Here is a 15849-nt window from a genome sequence, read left to right as displayed (position 1 = left end):
CTCTGGGTCTAACAGTGACCTTAGGTGCTGTTGGGGAGAATTTTACCACTGCGGCCGATATGAATGGGGTACAATTTAATGGCAGTGCATCGAATGAAGGGTGCCCAGTTAGGAGAAGTGAGAGGCTTGCTAATAAGCATTTTATTAATAATATAAATAACCAAGATGCTAATAACACAAATGGTTTAAATCAAAATCAGGGTTTTCAGGGGCACAAGAAAGTAAATACTGGGGGCCAACAGAATCATCCTCAGCAACAACAGCAGTGGAAGAGGAAAACTCAGAACAGCAGGAGGAGATAGTTCTTTCTTCTAGTCAGATAGGGCAGACCATCCCCATTGATTCTCAACAGAGAACAGTTCAGGTTTTACTCAATAGTGCACAATATTTTAGGATTTTCCATTATTCCACCTTTGTCCCTGCCCCTTTACTCATTGATGTCCTTGTTAAAGGTCTTATCTTTGTCCCTTCAACTAGAAGTGATTTAGTGAGAACACTCATTGACCTGAAAACATACACTAAGAAATTGAATTTGAATGTTTTATTTGGTAATAATTCTAGTCTCACTAAAGATTTTAGGGTTGCTAGTATATTCAACCCAGTTCTACACCCTTCAATTCTATTGTTTGAGAAAATATGTGAGAATGATTTCAGAACCCTTCTGAACACTAGGGGGCCATCCAGCACAGCAATGGGTAATTTAACTCGACCTGAAAAGGATGCTTTGGATGATTTAAGATTTGCCAATATTCGCATTATTAAGCCCGATAAGGGGGGTGGGTTGTTTTTTATGGATAATGAAGACTACTACCACAACATGAGTGCTCTGTTGTCTAATGAAATCTATGGAGCATATAAAAGAATTAAAGGCTTCATTAATGATTTGTTTATTGAGGGACGTATTGACGTTGACTTATTAAATTTTCTTTTAATCCCTTATCCAATCACACCCTCCTTATTTGGCTTACCTAAAATCCATAAAAATTTGGAAAAACCTCCCTTTCTCCCTATTATTGAAGGGAGGCAATCTATTACTTATGGATGTGCAAAATTTGTTGATGCAAAGCTCAAGGAAGCCCTGAAAAATGAAATCCAGATATGTAAGGATTTGTGGGCATTCCTAGGTGCTATGAATAATTTCCCTTTGTCTGAGAATTTGAACTTTTTAACCATTGATGTCCGTGACCTATACACGACCATTCCTCAGGACCTTGGTTGTGAATGGGTTAGGGATTTCTTCTTGGAACAACACTTGGATGGTCCCTCTATTGACTTAATTATTTATTTGTTGGAGGTTGTTTTGAATAATAATTATTTTTTGTTCAACAAAGAATTTTATTTACAGAAAATGGGTGTAGCCATGGGGTCTTCATGTGGTGCCACTTTTGCAAACACAGTGATGGCCCACTGGGAAAAACAATTCCTTTTTAAGGACTCTGTTTTCCAGGAAGGACCGCATGGTACACCCGTTATTTGGATGATATTTTCATCCTTTGGTGGGGTGATAAAGACTCTGCTGCAGTATTTGTTGAACATATTACCAAATTCACTAATTTCCTTGAATTTACATGGGAATTTGGAACTGATTGTATTTGTTTTCTTGATGTGGAACTGGTTAAACGTCCTCCATTAAATAAGTTTACTTCTAAAAGATATAAGAAACCTACATACTCAAATGCATTTCTTCATTACTCCAGTTGTCAACCTTTTCACCAGAAGAGGGGGGTTGTTAAGGGCCAACTAGTACGGGCCACAAGGATGGTCACTTTGGAGAATGAGTTTATGGATGAATGTAGGTTGCTGAAGGAAATGTTCAGTAAACGAGGATATCCCATAAAATTAGTTGAGGAACTTATTGAGGAGGTCTCATATAAAAGATCATGTGGATTATTTAAACCATTATTGAATATTAAGGACATTAATAGTTCTACTAATTTGGGTTACCAGGGTCCGATAGTTACTTGGACAACTTAGAGGGTACTTTTAATGAACCAACAATAGATTTGGAACTTAATGACTTTGATTCCAAACTATTTTCTGTGCCTTCTGATGTTGATGTTGCAAGACTGAGTTTTATAACTACATTTTCAATTGATGCCCCCCTGTTGAGATCAATTATCCTTAAGAATTGGTATTTTTTACAGGAAGATCACTCGATCAGTCAACACGTGGGTGATTCTCCTTGTGTAGTGTTTAAGAAAGGCAGGAACTTGAAAATCCTTTTAGAAAATAGTACTTTGAAATATTACCCCCCGTATTGTGGGATGTTTAAGTGTGAGGCCTGCCATTGGTGCAAGCACATTAATGTGTCAACTTTCTTTATGATTAATGGCAAAAAATATTACATTAATGACAGGTATAATTGCAACACTAGAGGAGTGGTTTATTTGAGCTCATGTTTGAAATGCCCCGCCTTTTACGTGGGCAAAACAGAAAGGCCACTTAAGAATAGAATATATGAGCATTTGTATGCCATTGACAAGAGAAATTTAAATAATGCCCTGGCAAGGCATATTAATTTGTTCCCGAAGCATGAATTTAAATTCTTGGTTATTGAAAAAAATTCTGATAATATTAGGGGAGGGCCAATGAACTTGAAACTAGAAGAGAAGGAACTAGTTTGGCAGCTGAAATTAAATTCCTTGGTCCCTCCAGGTTTAAATGATTCAGTTTCTATTAGGAGCATTTTGAAACTCAAAGCTTTAAGTAGATAGATTTTTTACTTTTGCTTTTATATTTAAAATAGGAATATTTGCTGTTAGTTTATATGTAATTAATATTGTACTTTATTCTACATATGAGTCAGTTTTTGTGGGAAAGTTTTTTGGCACTTTAAAATGAGGCTTGGCTTTTTAAGGAAATGGTGTCATGACAAATAATTATATTTAACTGTACTTGATGTTTTTTAAATTGTCTGAAGAAGTTTGCTCATTCTAGTAAACAAAAGCACTTACTGTTATACTATCCTTGGAGTACTTGGTATATTTTTTTTCTTCCATTTGCTTTGTTTGGTTGCAGTTTGTCATTCTTATCGAGTTTTATTTTCTTAATGTAAAACAACCGGTATGAAGCCCAAGTGTTTAAACCAAAAAGACTTAGAATAACAGTTACAATTTAATCAGGCTACTACCAAGCAGTAATAAATGCAGCAGAATAAATAAAATTGAGTACTTTTAAGAAAACGTAAAAGCAAAATAAAGTAATAAAGTAGGAAAAAACACAAATAAAGTAAAAGCAGATGAATAAAGTGCAATTTTTTTTTTTAATTTTTTTTAGTAAAGTGCAAGGATAGAGAAAGGAAGAAGCTAAGTGGGTTGACTTTCTCAAATCTTCTCTCTGTATTATGTAGCGTGAACACTAGACTCAAAATATGACCTCACTGTACTCGGTTAAGTGAGTAAATGAGATAGACTCAGGAGGAGTGTTCAAATACAGACTTACAGGAGGGGCGGGCAATTCCAGAGCCACCAACACTAACACCAAAACCAGAACAGGGAAGTTTGCTGTAGTTTGTCTAGGGGAAAGTATATTATCTAGCAGCCACAACTTGGAATACATTACTGTGATCATAATTTTTGGTTCACTTTCCTCACTGTCAAACAACAGAAGTGTATAGAGGAGGCTACTGTTTGTGAGTAAAGTATAAAGGCATACTGTGTCTATATGCTTGTCAACACTGAGTTGATATATGATATTGTGGCCATCTGCTCTTTCAAATTCACTCCAGTTTGATACTAGTAAAGTACACAGAAGGTGGTTGTCTTTTTTGGAATGGGGTAGAAAGGCATGTTGTTTATATATAAACACAAGGGGCAATCCCCCATGCATCCCATGCTAATAATGAATAATAACTCCAAGATCACTCAATTTTCAGGTAAACGGCATATTCCCCTACCTCCAAGACTGTTGATTGTAAACACCTGGCTACGTACTTTTGTACAGTAACAATACCGCATTGTTTGCTGTCTAGAATTGTCAGCATTACAGGTTTCCATGTATTTACAGCTCAAAGGTGACAATCTTCGAGGGAGGTGGGCATAATGGTTAAGGTGTTTACCTTACAGACACAAGGTGCAGGGTTTGATTCTCTCATGGGGTAATTGGCTAGGCTTAAAATGGCCCACAAGGGCAGTTAGCCTAGTACAAACCTATGAACAGTCTATGTTGTTGGGCTTATTTGGCAGAGCACGTTATTGTGCATTAATGTTTACAATAGGACCTAAATATGGCTATAGATATATACATACATACTTGTTATTTATTTCAATCTATCACCAGAAGGGTACACAGACGATGACTGCCTTTCCTTTTTGGGGGATAGATGCCATTCCCAGATAAGAATTATGTACCAACATGACCATTTGTCTTCTCTGTTTATTTGGAACTACTATTTTTGTCAGCTTTGACCTCTAAGTCTTACATACAAATTATTTTTTCCTTGAAAGAAAAATTCACAATGATTTCTTTTAGGCTAGCACTTTATCAAAAGGTGAAGAGGCTTTAAAATGCAATCAGATCATCTAAAACATCATGGCTTCTGGCTTAATTCAGCTGTTAACTCTAGAGTTATTGAAATGTAGCAAGATATGTTGAAAATATATTAAAAGTTGACAAAAGCTGTAAAATGAATCTCACAGTATCCAGAACCCCATGGTTTTTGAGTTACCATAGCAGCAGCCAAAACCCCATGGTTTACCTTGGGTATTTTCTCCACAGTTATTATAGTACAATCTTGGTGAATTAGGGTATATTGACAGCATGGAAGAAACAGCTGAAGCAGAACAAGAGAATAAAGCCTATGGCTCCATTTCACATTAGGCTGGCCCAGCCTATTTTATCTTGGCCCTTTGTTTTAGTAAGAGTTGCTAGTTCATCACCAGCTGGTTCATACTCTTTGCTTCACCTTCTCAAGGTTGCTGATGTTTTCCAGGATGTATTTAAAGATGTAGGTCTTCATCATTTTATGCCTTGCCTCTACAGAAGCTAGTATCATAGAAACTTCGTGTTCTATCAAGTGCTTTTGAAGGACACTGAACACTTCTCTCTTTAGTACCTCTGTGAGTAGCCTGTTACTTATTATAATTTGGGAGACTAAACAACAAATGCAGTCCTTAAACATCTCTAGTTATTTCTTTAGCTTTCTTCAGTACCTACTTAATCAGTTACCTAAGACTATGAATGATTGAATGATGAGGTTAATGATGGGTAGATAATGCATTTACAGCACATTTATGCTCTGCTGGACTTGTAATTAAAGGACAGCAACTTGCTAAGCATTACATTTCCTCATCCCAGACTGTATTTCCCTCCTTACAGAGTTATCCTGTTATTACTGCATATAAAAAATTGACACAGTTCTTCCACTTTATATGGAATTTACATGAGGTTTGGCTACTGCATAGTTCTTCACTGATTCCACAATGTCCTTGCAAGAATGTGTCTCTCTGCTCCTGCATCCCATTCTGTGATATATTTCAGACTTCTGAATCAGAATAAGCCCACAAAGCAACATGTTTGTAATTGTTCAGTTGTTGTACAGGGTTGCATTGAGTGTATTGCAGGTATCTGACAGCACTGGACAAAATATATTTTTGAAGCTCTAACTTATGTATTTATTCAATCATTCAACCACAGTCAGACATCAGAAGTATATGCAGCAAATAAAGTGTCTGCAATTGGTGGATACATAAGTGTGTGTGTGTGTGTATGTGTTTTTTCACCTATGCATGTGTGTAGAAGGTTGCAATGTATGCAGCTAAAAGTAACAATATGAGATATATTATTATGGTTACTAATGTATTTATTCACTGCATTATTCAAAGGTGTGCATAGTGCCTTAATTGGTGCTCATGTCCATAGGTGTGGGGTGTACAATGGATTTCCTTAATTGGTGCTCATGTCCATAGGTGTGGGGTGTACAATGGATTTCCTTAATTGGTGCTCATGTCCATGGGTGTGGGGTGTACAATGGATTTCCTTAATTGGTGCTCATGTCCATGGGTGTGGGGTGTACAATGGATTTCCTTAATTGGTGCTCATGTCCATAGGTGTGGGGTGTACAATGGATTTCCTTAATTGGTGCTCATGTCCATGGGTGTGGGGTGTACAATGGATTTCCTTAATTGGTGCTCATGTCCATGGGTGTGGGGTGTACAATGGATTTCCTTAATTGGTGCTCATGTCCATGGGTGTGGGTGTACAATGGATTTCCTTAATTGGTGCTCATGTCCATGGGTGTGGGGTGTACAATGGATTTCCTTAATTGGTGCTCATGTCCATGGGTGTGGGGTGTACAATGGATTTCCTTAATTGGTGCTCATGTCCATGGGTGTGGGGTGTACAATGGATTTCCTTAATTGGTGCTCATGTCCATAGGTGTGGGGTGTACAATGGATTTCCTTAATTGGTGCTCATGTCCATAGGTGTGGGGTGTACAATGGATTTCCTTAATTGGTGCTCATGTCCATGGGTGTGGGGTGTACAATGGATTTCCTTAATTGGTGCTCATGTCCATAGGTGTGGGGTGTACAATGGATTTCCTTAATTGGTGCTCATGTCCATGGGTGTGGGGTGTACAATGGATTTCCTTAATTGGTGCTCATGTCCATGGGTGTGGGGTGCACAATGGATTTCACTGAATACCAGTTTTGTTTTTGACCCATTAGTGTCTGATACTCATTCATGTCTTCAGTTGCTTTTTCCCAGAAAGATGAATTACTAGTATAACAAGGATTTCTCCTTTCACTCTAGAGTTGGTATATATAAGCAACATGGCTGCAGGGCTGGGTGCAGCCCCCCATCAAAGCTTTCCTTGTGATTTGTTTTGCAGTACTCCAAAATGATGCTGTTTAGGAGATTTCACTCTTTTTTTCTTTAACTATACTTGTACGAGGTAACCTAAAATCTTACAGCAACATCCTCAGATACATTATTGTGGCTATTATTCAAGAATTTCTTTACTCGTTCATTCATTGCATCAGAAGACATATGAGGTGTGCACAGCTATTTAAATGAAGATCAATCTGTTAGACAAAGAATATAAGTATATAAAGTGTGTGCCTCTCTCTCTCTTTCTTTATATATATATATATATATATATAGAGAGAGAGAGAGAGAGGGAGAGAGAGATGCATTATATTCCATTTCTGCAGAAATACTTTCTAGTTTTTGAATAACTCTTCAGGTGAAGTTTCTGAAATGTTAATGTTAAGTTGTCTATCTCACCTTCCTTCTTGCTGGTTGGGATTGGACCCGATCCTCAGCTCCGACTCGGCCATCTTCAATAGCTTGAGCACTGTTTACTGGCTCGAGGCTACCCCTTATCCCATAATGCCTAGCGATAGCTACTCAGATCTCGTTTGCCGCTTCAGCTGCGAGGTGTTGTTTTTCTGGCTCAGGCTCGTATAAAGTTTTTTGTATAACTTTCTTCACTAGATTTCAGCCCTTCTAGTTTGTTATTGTTAAAGATAGTCTTGTGTTGTGATAGTTAGCTTGTTAGCTTGTAGTATCCCTCTTTTTTCTTGTAGAACTCGTTTAACTTAGAGAGTTCTCCCCCACCCCCCACCTCTTCTTGTCAGGTTAGCCATTTAAGTTAGAGGCTTTTCCTTCTACCTTTCTATTATAGGCTAGCCATTTAAGTTATAGGCTTTCCTATTCTCTAAAAAAAAAAAAAAAAAAAAAACCTTTAGCTATAGTCCTTATAGTAGTGTGTTTTTTGTAGACTGTATTTGGCTTCTGGTTGTTACTGTTATTGTCATAATTGTTTTTCCTTACTTTCAAGAGTGTCAAAGGAATCCAAGGTTTCTGGGTTCAAGAAGTGTGACTCATGCTGAAAATGTTTCTGACATATGGGCAGACTTCTTGCATCTATTGTTTAGGCACTGTGCACCTGCAGGACTCTTGTTCTATCTGCCATGCCTTTAGTCCAAGAGTCCTGTAGGAGCGTAAGAATAAGCTTATCCTTAGGGGTCTTTTAAAACCCCAGGATTCACCGGCCAAGAGCTCACAGCCTGTGAAATTCCCTAAACCCACTAAGCCGTCGGCTCCAAGTTTGGAGCCGCCTTCAGTTCAGGGTTTACCTTCCATGTCAGTTCCAGCTGGCACCGACAAGAAAATCTCCCCATCGGCTCCATCAGAGGCTTTGGAGCCATCACGAGCCACAAGAGGCTAAGGTCCCCCTCACTTGAATCGGTGCATTTGGCTCCTCGGTCTCCTTTACTTCAGAGCGAGCGCAGTCACCGATCCTCTCACTCTTCTCGGTCCTCTAGGCTATTGGATCACGATGTGGTGAGAGTGGTCAGTAGGTTACTGAAGTCACAGGCACTAGCCAAGTTGTTGCTCAGCCCTCCTCAACATGTATCGGCTCCATCAATTTCTCTCGATGTTCCTCCTCTGACTCCAATGAGTTCGGAGCTGGAGTTCGTTGGGGTTCGCGTAGTGGAACCGTCGGCTCTGATAACACTATCTCCTTCAGTTCCGACGGCTCCGATTCCCTCGGTGGTGCCGTCCATCAAGGGATCTGTGCACCAGGGCTCCCTCTTTGGCTCAGAGGGGTCGAGTGGCATTGGACCCTTGTCCGACCCCGTTCTCCCTCTCAGAGCTTCGGCACAGGTGAGCTCAGCTCCTACATCGGTCTCGGAGCCGTCTCCCTTAGTGCGGAGAAAGATTCCTATTTCTTCAGAACCAGAGCTTTCTTTGCATTGTGGCAGGGTCAGCTCCACTATCACCGGCTCCATCCCCTGTAGTGCCTGTGCCAACCTCTGCTCCTCCTCCAGGCCCCAAGCATAGGGAACCGATGCTCCAGGACACCCTATTGGGTGTTTCCTCTTCTTCTGTGGCCTCCCCTGATCTCTCAGAGGAGCCCCCTCGGAAGAAGAGGTGCAAGAGAAAGCACATTGACTCCCCTGAGTCTGTCACTTCTGATACAGATTTAGATGAATCGGAAGAGTCCCCAAGATCCCCCTCTGAGGATGTTGCCTTTTCAGACATCCTGGAGATGCTCAAGCAGAGGGGGAACTGGAATCCCCTAGCCCCTTCTGAGGATGAGTCTGTATTCCTGGATGCCTTTGGTTCCCGACCTTCCACCTCCTGGGTGTCTCCGCCTTTCAATCCACTTATGACAGTGGTGGCTTGAAAGGCTTGGTCAGCTCCGGATACAGTGGAACCAACTCCAAGGAGACATGGTAAATTTATTACAGCACCCCAGGATAAGCAGTTCCTTACGAAAGGTGTCCCTGTTGATGCTATGGTGGTAGCAGCAGCCACAAAAAAAAGAGTTAGCGGAGACCTCTTCATCTGTCCATCCCCCTAACAAGGAGTCTAGGGTGATGGACAGATATGGGAAGTGAATGTTCACTTCAACGACCTTCTCTATGAGGTCACTGAACTACTTGTGTCATTTTACTCGCCTTCAAAGGGATCTCCTTAAAGAGCTCGGAGATACCCTCCAAGATCCAACAGCTAAGGGAGCACAAGCCAAGGTAGCTTCCCAGCTAGCGATGCTTAATTCTGTTGTTAACTCCTCCATGAGGCTCATTTCTTATGCAGCCAATGGAGCGAGTAGAGCTGCAGGTATCGGGGTGGCCCTTAGGAGGCATGCGTAGATGCGGCTGTGTAACTTTGCAGAAACCTTTTGAGCATCCTTCACCAACACTCCCTTTGATGGTTCCTTTCTTTTTGGACCACAGGTGAAAGACACTTTGACTAGGTGTGAGCAAGAAGGCAAGACTCTCTCTGCCATGGGAGTACATTTTTCCACTCCCTCTAGACCTTATCCCAAGGGTCAGAAGAGTGGGAAGATGTGGCTCCATAAATCTCAGAGAGCCTTACCTGACACACATAGTGATTTTTCCTCCAGAGGCAAAGGGGGAAACAATAATAATAGACGCCACCCTCATGGCAGAGGGGGTCTGCAGAACCAGGGCAACAGAGAATCCTTCTCTGATAAGTCCTTTCAGCATCCCTGAAGGGTTGCCTGGCTGCTCATCTCTGGAGGCAGTCGGGGGAAGACTTTTGCAGTAAACAAAAGCCTGGCGAAGTTTAACACAAGACAGATGGGTACAGTCCGTTATATCCAGAGGTTACAAAATTCTTCAACCCCCTTTGCAGTCAAGGAAGACCCTCCCAGATGTTCCACCCAATCTGAGGGAGCAAGCAGTAATAGAAGTTTCAAAACTGCTAGAAAAAAGAGCCATCCAGGAAGTCCCGGCAGACCATTACGGATCCGGAACTTACTCAAAGTTCTTTTTAGTACAAAAAAAGACAGGGGACTGGAGACTGATTCTGGATCTCAGCATACTAAACAGGTCTGTACAAAGAACGAAGTTTCATATGGTCATGCTACAGTCCATTCTACCCTTTCTGGGTCAGGACAATTGGATGTGCTCTATAGATCTTCAGGACATGTACTACCATATAAAGATGGACAGGTGCTCCAGAAGATATCTTCACTTCCGGCTGGGGGCCAGTCATTATCAGTTCAGAGCTCTGCCCTTTGACCTCACCACAACCCCCAGGGTGTTCACCAAATGTATGGCAGTGGTCACGACTCACCTGAGGCATCAAGGATTCCAGGTTTTTCCGTATCTAGATGATTGGCTCCTTACCGCTACCACCAGGCATCAACTCATACAAGCACGGGACTACACAATCTGTTCACAGCTCGGCATCACAATAAATTTCAAAAAATCTGCCTTGTTGCCCTGTCAATCTATCACTTATAAAGGTGCAGACTTAGACACAAGGGTTATGTTTGCAAGGCTGCCACCAGAAAGGGTGTCTGCAATTCATCATCAGGTACAGGTTCTGATGCAGAGCAAAAGGATCCAAGTCAGGTATGTCCTTCAAACTCTGGGCTCCATGGTAGCAGCCATTCTCCTAATCCCACTGGCACGCTTTCATATGAGGATTCTTCAGTGGCTTCTGTTCATGCAGTGGTCTTTCTAAGAGCTACCCATGACATACGAGATCATGATCACGGACGCATGCAAAAGGCATCTTTCTTGGTGGATGGTCTCCCCACTAGTTACTCAGGGCAGACATTTCATACAACCCCCTCCAGTAGCCACAGTGATGACAGACCCCTCCCTGATAGGGTGGCGGGTGCATTATCTGGGCAGGACAGTCCAAGGCACATGGCAACCTCACGAGTACCATCTGCATATAAATGTCCTGGAAATGAGAGCCGTGCTCCTGGTGTTGCAAGCCCTTCAAGGATCTCTTCCTCCTGGGACCATTGCTATTCAAACGGACAACATGTCAGTGGTGTGGTACATCAACAAGCAGGGCAGAACCAGGTCCTACCCCCTATGTCGAGAAGCACTCACGCTTTGGCAGTGGGCGATTTCCTCCCAACGTTTTCTGATTGCGATGCACATCCCTGGGAGATCCAACGTCATAGCAGACAGGCTCATCAGAGCTATTCTAATGCCTCACAAATGGTCTCTGAATCAGGATATTGAGAATCTTGTTTTTCGCAAATGGGTACAGCCTTGCTGCGATCTCTTTGTCACCCCCTTCAACAGCAAATGCAGCAATTACTTCTCCCTTCTCCTGCTTCCAGGTCACATACCCAGAGATGCTCTAGTCCATGATTGGCCCCAGGGACTTCTTTATAGGTTCATAGGTTCATACTAGGCTATCTGCCCTAGGGCATTTATAAGCCTAGCCAGAGTGTGTTTGGCTTTCGCCACCCATTTTAAATGAATTTTGCTATGCCCTTTTTCGAGGTTAGTATACTGCGCCTCTGTCTAACAGTGACACAGAAGTGATACCCGGGGTAAACCTACTATCTCCCATCCACTCATCAAGATTCAACTTGGAGAGAGTCAATGAGGGACTCTGCCTAACCTGGACTGGGATTTTATTCCAGAGTGAAGGGAGCCTCTGGGTTATGAATCTGTCTCTCCAGCATGTCCTATTTATTTCAGTGCTGAGGTTCAAGTCTCTCGAGCGTGTAGCTCGATGGGATTTAGATTTTCTGAGGTGCAGCATGTCCATTAATTCCGGGTTGGACATGGCTTTATATGTCAGGCACAGATCGCCTCTGAGCAGGCGGTATGCCACTGAGTAGAGTTGGAGTTTCTTTAACCGGGCAGCATATGGCATCTGAAAACAAAAACCAGAAGACAAAATTACCCTGTACTTGTGAACGCCAAGGGAATTCTTGTATAGTCCACACTTGTAAATTCTCCACACTCAAATAGCTGCTGTAGACAAAATCCAGGATAAAATCAGTTATGTTAGATGCTAAATAAATGTCCACAAGGAAGTCCTATGCGACAAAATATCCACATGAATCAAGTAGTAAAGATGATTTCTCCAAAAGCTTTATTGAAATCTTCTTTACTACTTGATTCATATGGATATTTTGTCACATAGGACATCTTTGTGGACATTTATTTAGCATCTAACATAACTGATTTTATCCTGGATTTTGTCTACAGCAGCTATTTGAGTGTGGAGAATTTACAAGTGTGGACTATACAAGAATTCCCTTGGCATTCACAAGTACAGGGTAATTTTGTCTTCTGGTTTTTGTTTTCACTTGTTTGTTACTTTTTGTGTTTGTTTGCATATGGCATCTGTTTGAGCCCTTTGATCCTCTTGGTGAGGTACTTTTGGGGTCTTTCCAGTTGCTGCAGGTGTCTGGTAAGGTACATCCCAAAAGGGGCATTGTACTCAATTATGGGCCTGATGAGGGATGAGTAAAGAGGCACGATGACCTCCCCTGATCTAGATGTGAATCCCTTCATGATTAGGTGGGCTATATAAAATGTTTTTCTAACCACTATGGCCACGTGGTTGTCAAATGAGAGATTGCTATCAACTTGGGTCCCCAGGTCCCTAAATACTTCTTCCGTACTTAATGGATTACCACCTATGTGGTAATTTGTGGGCACTTTGTTTTTGCCAAAGGGGATGACTATACACTTTTTGGCATTTAGCTTGAGGCCATGGCTCTGGCACTAGCTGTCTGTTTCTATGAGGCCCTTTTGTAGGATGCTTGTGTCGGCTGGAGAGTCTATTATGGCACCCAGTTTGCAGTCATCTGCGAACTTGGTCAGCCACAGTCCTTCCGTGTTAGCCTGTACCTCCGAGAAATATATACCAAACAAGAGAGGTCCCAGGACTGAGCCTTGTGGGATGCCACTTGTAACTGGTTTGGAGTCTGACATGGCTCCAGCAATTCTAACCATGTGGGTTCTGTCCTTGAGCCAGTTTGCAACCCATCTAGTGACATAGGGGTTTATATTTAAGCTGGTGAGCTTATCTATAATGCCCGAGTGGGGTATTGTATCAAAGGCTTTTGTGAGGTCCAGGTAGGCTGTGTGGACCACCTTCCCCTTGTCAATGGCCTTGGTGACTGTTTCAAAGAAATCGACCAGGTTTAAGAGGCAGGCTCTGCCCTTAACAAAGCCGAACTGGGTAGGATCCAGTGTCTGTAGGTCCCCAATATCTTTATTTATGAGGTCCATGATGATCCTTTCCATAGCTTTGCAGACCAAGCTAGTCAAGCTTATGGGGCGATAGTTTCCAGGATCCATTGAGGCACCATCTTTGTGGAGAGGGACCACTGTTGCTGTACACCACTCTTTGGGTACATTTTCTGTAGTAAGGCCGAGACTGAACAGTAGTTTTATGTTTGGGTTTAGTTCTTCTTGGAGTTCATGTAGGATGCAGCCCGGGACACTGTCTGGTCCCATTGATGCTGTGTTTTTTGCTTTGGAGAGGGTGGCTCTTACCTGAGCATCTGAGATGTCAGGGGGGCAGCACTCTGCTGGGATAGATATTTGCCCTTTTGGTGGGAAGGAGGGAGAAGTCTGCACTGAACCTGTCAGCTAGGATGTTGGCAATGTCTGTGGGTTCAGTGCATTTTTTGTCATTTTGGACTAATTCTGAGCATATCTGGGAATTCCCACCCAGGTTCTCCACACTCAAATAGCTGCTGTAGACAAAATCCAGGATAAAATCAGTTATGTTAGATGCTAAATAAATGTCCACAAAGAGGTCCTATGCGACAAAATATCCCTATGAATCAAGCAGTAAAGAAGATTTCTTAAGCTTGACTAGCAAAAAGTAACAAACAAGTGATTATCCTTAGTGTCCTGTACAATTTTTCTCTCGATGCTGGCCTTAGATGATTTTATGAGTGCCCGTAGTAGCTTCCTCCTTCTATTGTACAGTTTGTTTATGGCTGGGGTCCACCAGACAGGACGCCTAACTTTGGAGGATTGGGTCTTGGTTTTATTTGGGATTGCATGATCCATGCATTCCTGAAGGTGTTCATAGAATGCGTTTATAAAGGATTCTGTGGTCTGGGCCATATTTTCCACAGGCCCGGGGGCTTTGAAGGATTCCACCTTGGTTTTGAGGAGTGTGAAATTTGCTTTAGAGACGTTTTTCACTGTGGTTTTCTGGGCAGGGGCTGGGGTCGGGATGTGAATATCTAGTGAGATTAGTTTATGGTCTGATCTTACCAGTGAGGGATACACTTCAGGTCTGGAGCATAGAGTCCCCATGTTGGTGATGATCAGGTCCAGTATGTTTTCCCCTCTTGTGGGAGTGGCAACAAGTTATTTCATAGCATTTGAGTTTATAAATTCTAGGAATCTTTGGGCTAGGGTGTTGGAGCTAGAGTAATGCTCCCAGTCTATGTTAGGGTAGTTGAAGTCACCCAATATAATGGTGTTTGGAGAGACCTTCATATTTTCCAGTGTTCTCAGGAAGGCCGTGTGGGGTTCCTGGGTTTGGGATGGTGGTCTGTAGCAGGCAGTTTTACCCACTGTTAGTTGCACATGGATAGTCTCTGATGTTTCATGCTGTGCCACCAACCTGGAGGTGTGGGTATCTTTGATGAATATTGATACTCCCCCTCCTTTTGTGGTTCGGTCCAAGTTTTGGGGCCGAAAAACATGGTATGAGGTATAACCTGGTAGTGCTGGGGTGCTCTCGGGAGCCTTGAATCAGGTTTCTGTTACTGTACAGATATTGATGTTCTCCATGCTAAGGAGAGTTTCGAGTGCATGCATCTTGAGGTTTAGACTTCTGGCGTTGAGTAGTATTACTGTTAGTTTCTTATCCCTTGTGATACCTGTGGAGGTGGGTTTGTCTTTTGAGCCTTGCCTAAAAAAGTCACTATGGGGGTGGCAACAGCCTTTGCCAATATCCGAAAGCCCAGGGTTGACAGGTGCAAGCCGTCCCTAGCGAAGCAGTGGCTTGTTGAGCATGTCATCCCAGGCAGACAGGCATTGGATCCCCTTTGAATGACACCAATACTTAAGCCAATTGAAATTGATCATCTTGTCTTCATATTGTGGCATCATTCTTGGTGAGGGTAAGATGCTACTCAAGGTCAGGGTCATACCGGCCTGGGCTACATGCTCAGAGAGCTCCTCTATGTCTCTTTTCATGTAGTCCAGGGAGGTACGTCTCAGGTCATTCACACCAGCATGGACAATGACTGAGTCATATTTGTACTTGCCTTGGAGTGACCTGAGTGCTTGTGTTATGTGGCGGATCCTAGCACCCAACAGGCAGCTCACCATGACCTTCTCCTTGTTCAGCCTGGTGAGCGGCACGTCAGTGTGCCTGATGACAGAGTCACCCATTACAAGCGTATCAGGTGTGTTGTTTAGCCTTAAGGGCTGTGACTGTTTGGCACACTGGCTTTGTGAGCTATGTGTTCCACGTGTTTTGTTTTGGGGTAGCGGTTGCTTGGGTGTCTGCTTTGGAGGTCTCTGCTGCTTAGGCAGATTTTTATTTGGAGCCTCCAAGTATGTTTTTGTGTGTTTATGTGTTTGGTTTGCTGTCGTGGTAGGTCTATGTGAGACTGGAATTGTAGTGAGTGTG

General features: G+C 42.5%; 1 protein-coding gene across 1 annotated transcript in view; it reads right to left on the bottom strand.

The window, feature by feature from the left end:
• LOC122798761 (zinc finger protein 300-like) overlaps positions 1-15849 on the bottom strand; it is a 282364-nt gene that overhangs the window by 149229 nt on the left and 117286 nt on the right. The gene's annotated exons all lie outside the window — the stretch shown is intronic.

The sequence above is a fragment of the Protopterus annectens genome, chromosome 3.part1 (genome assembly GCF_019279795.1).
Source record: "Protopterus annectens isolate FY-2018-M chromosome 3.part1, PAN1.0, whole genome shotgun sequence".
In the NCBI taxonomy this organism is placed as follows: Eukaryota; Metazoa; Chordata; order Ceratodontiformes; family Protopteridae; genus Protopterus; species Protopterus annectens.
The sequence above is the reverse complement of the archived record's forward strand: the minus strand, read 5'-3'. Positions and strand labels throughout refer to the sequence as shown.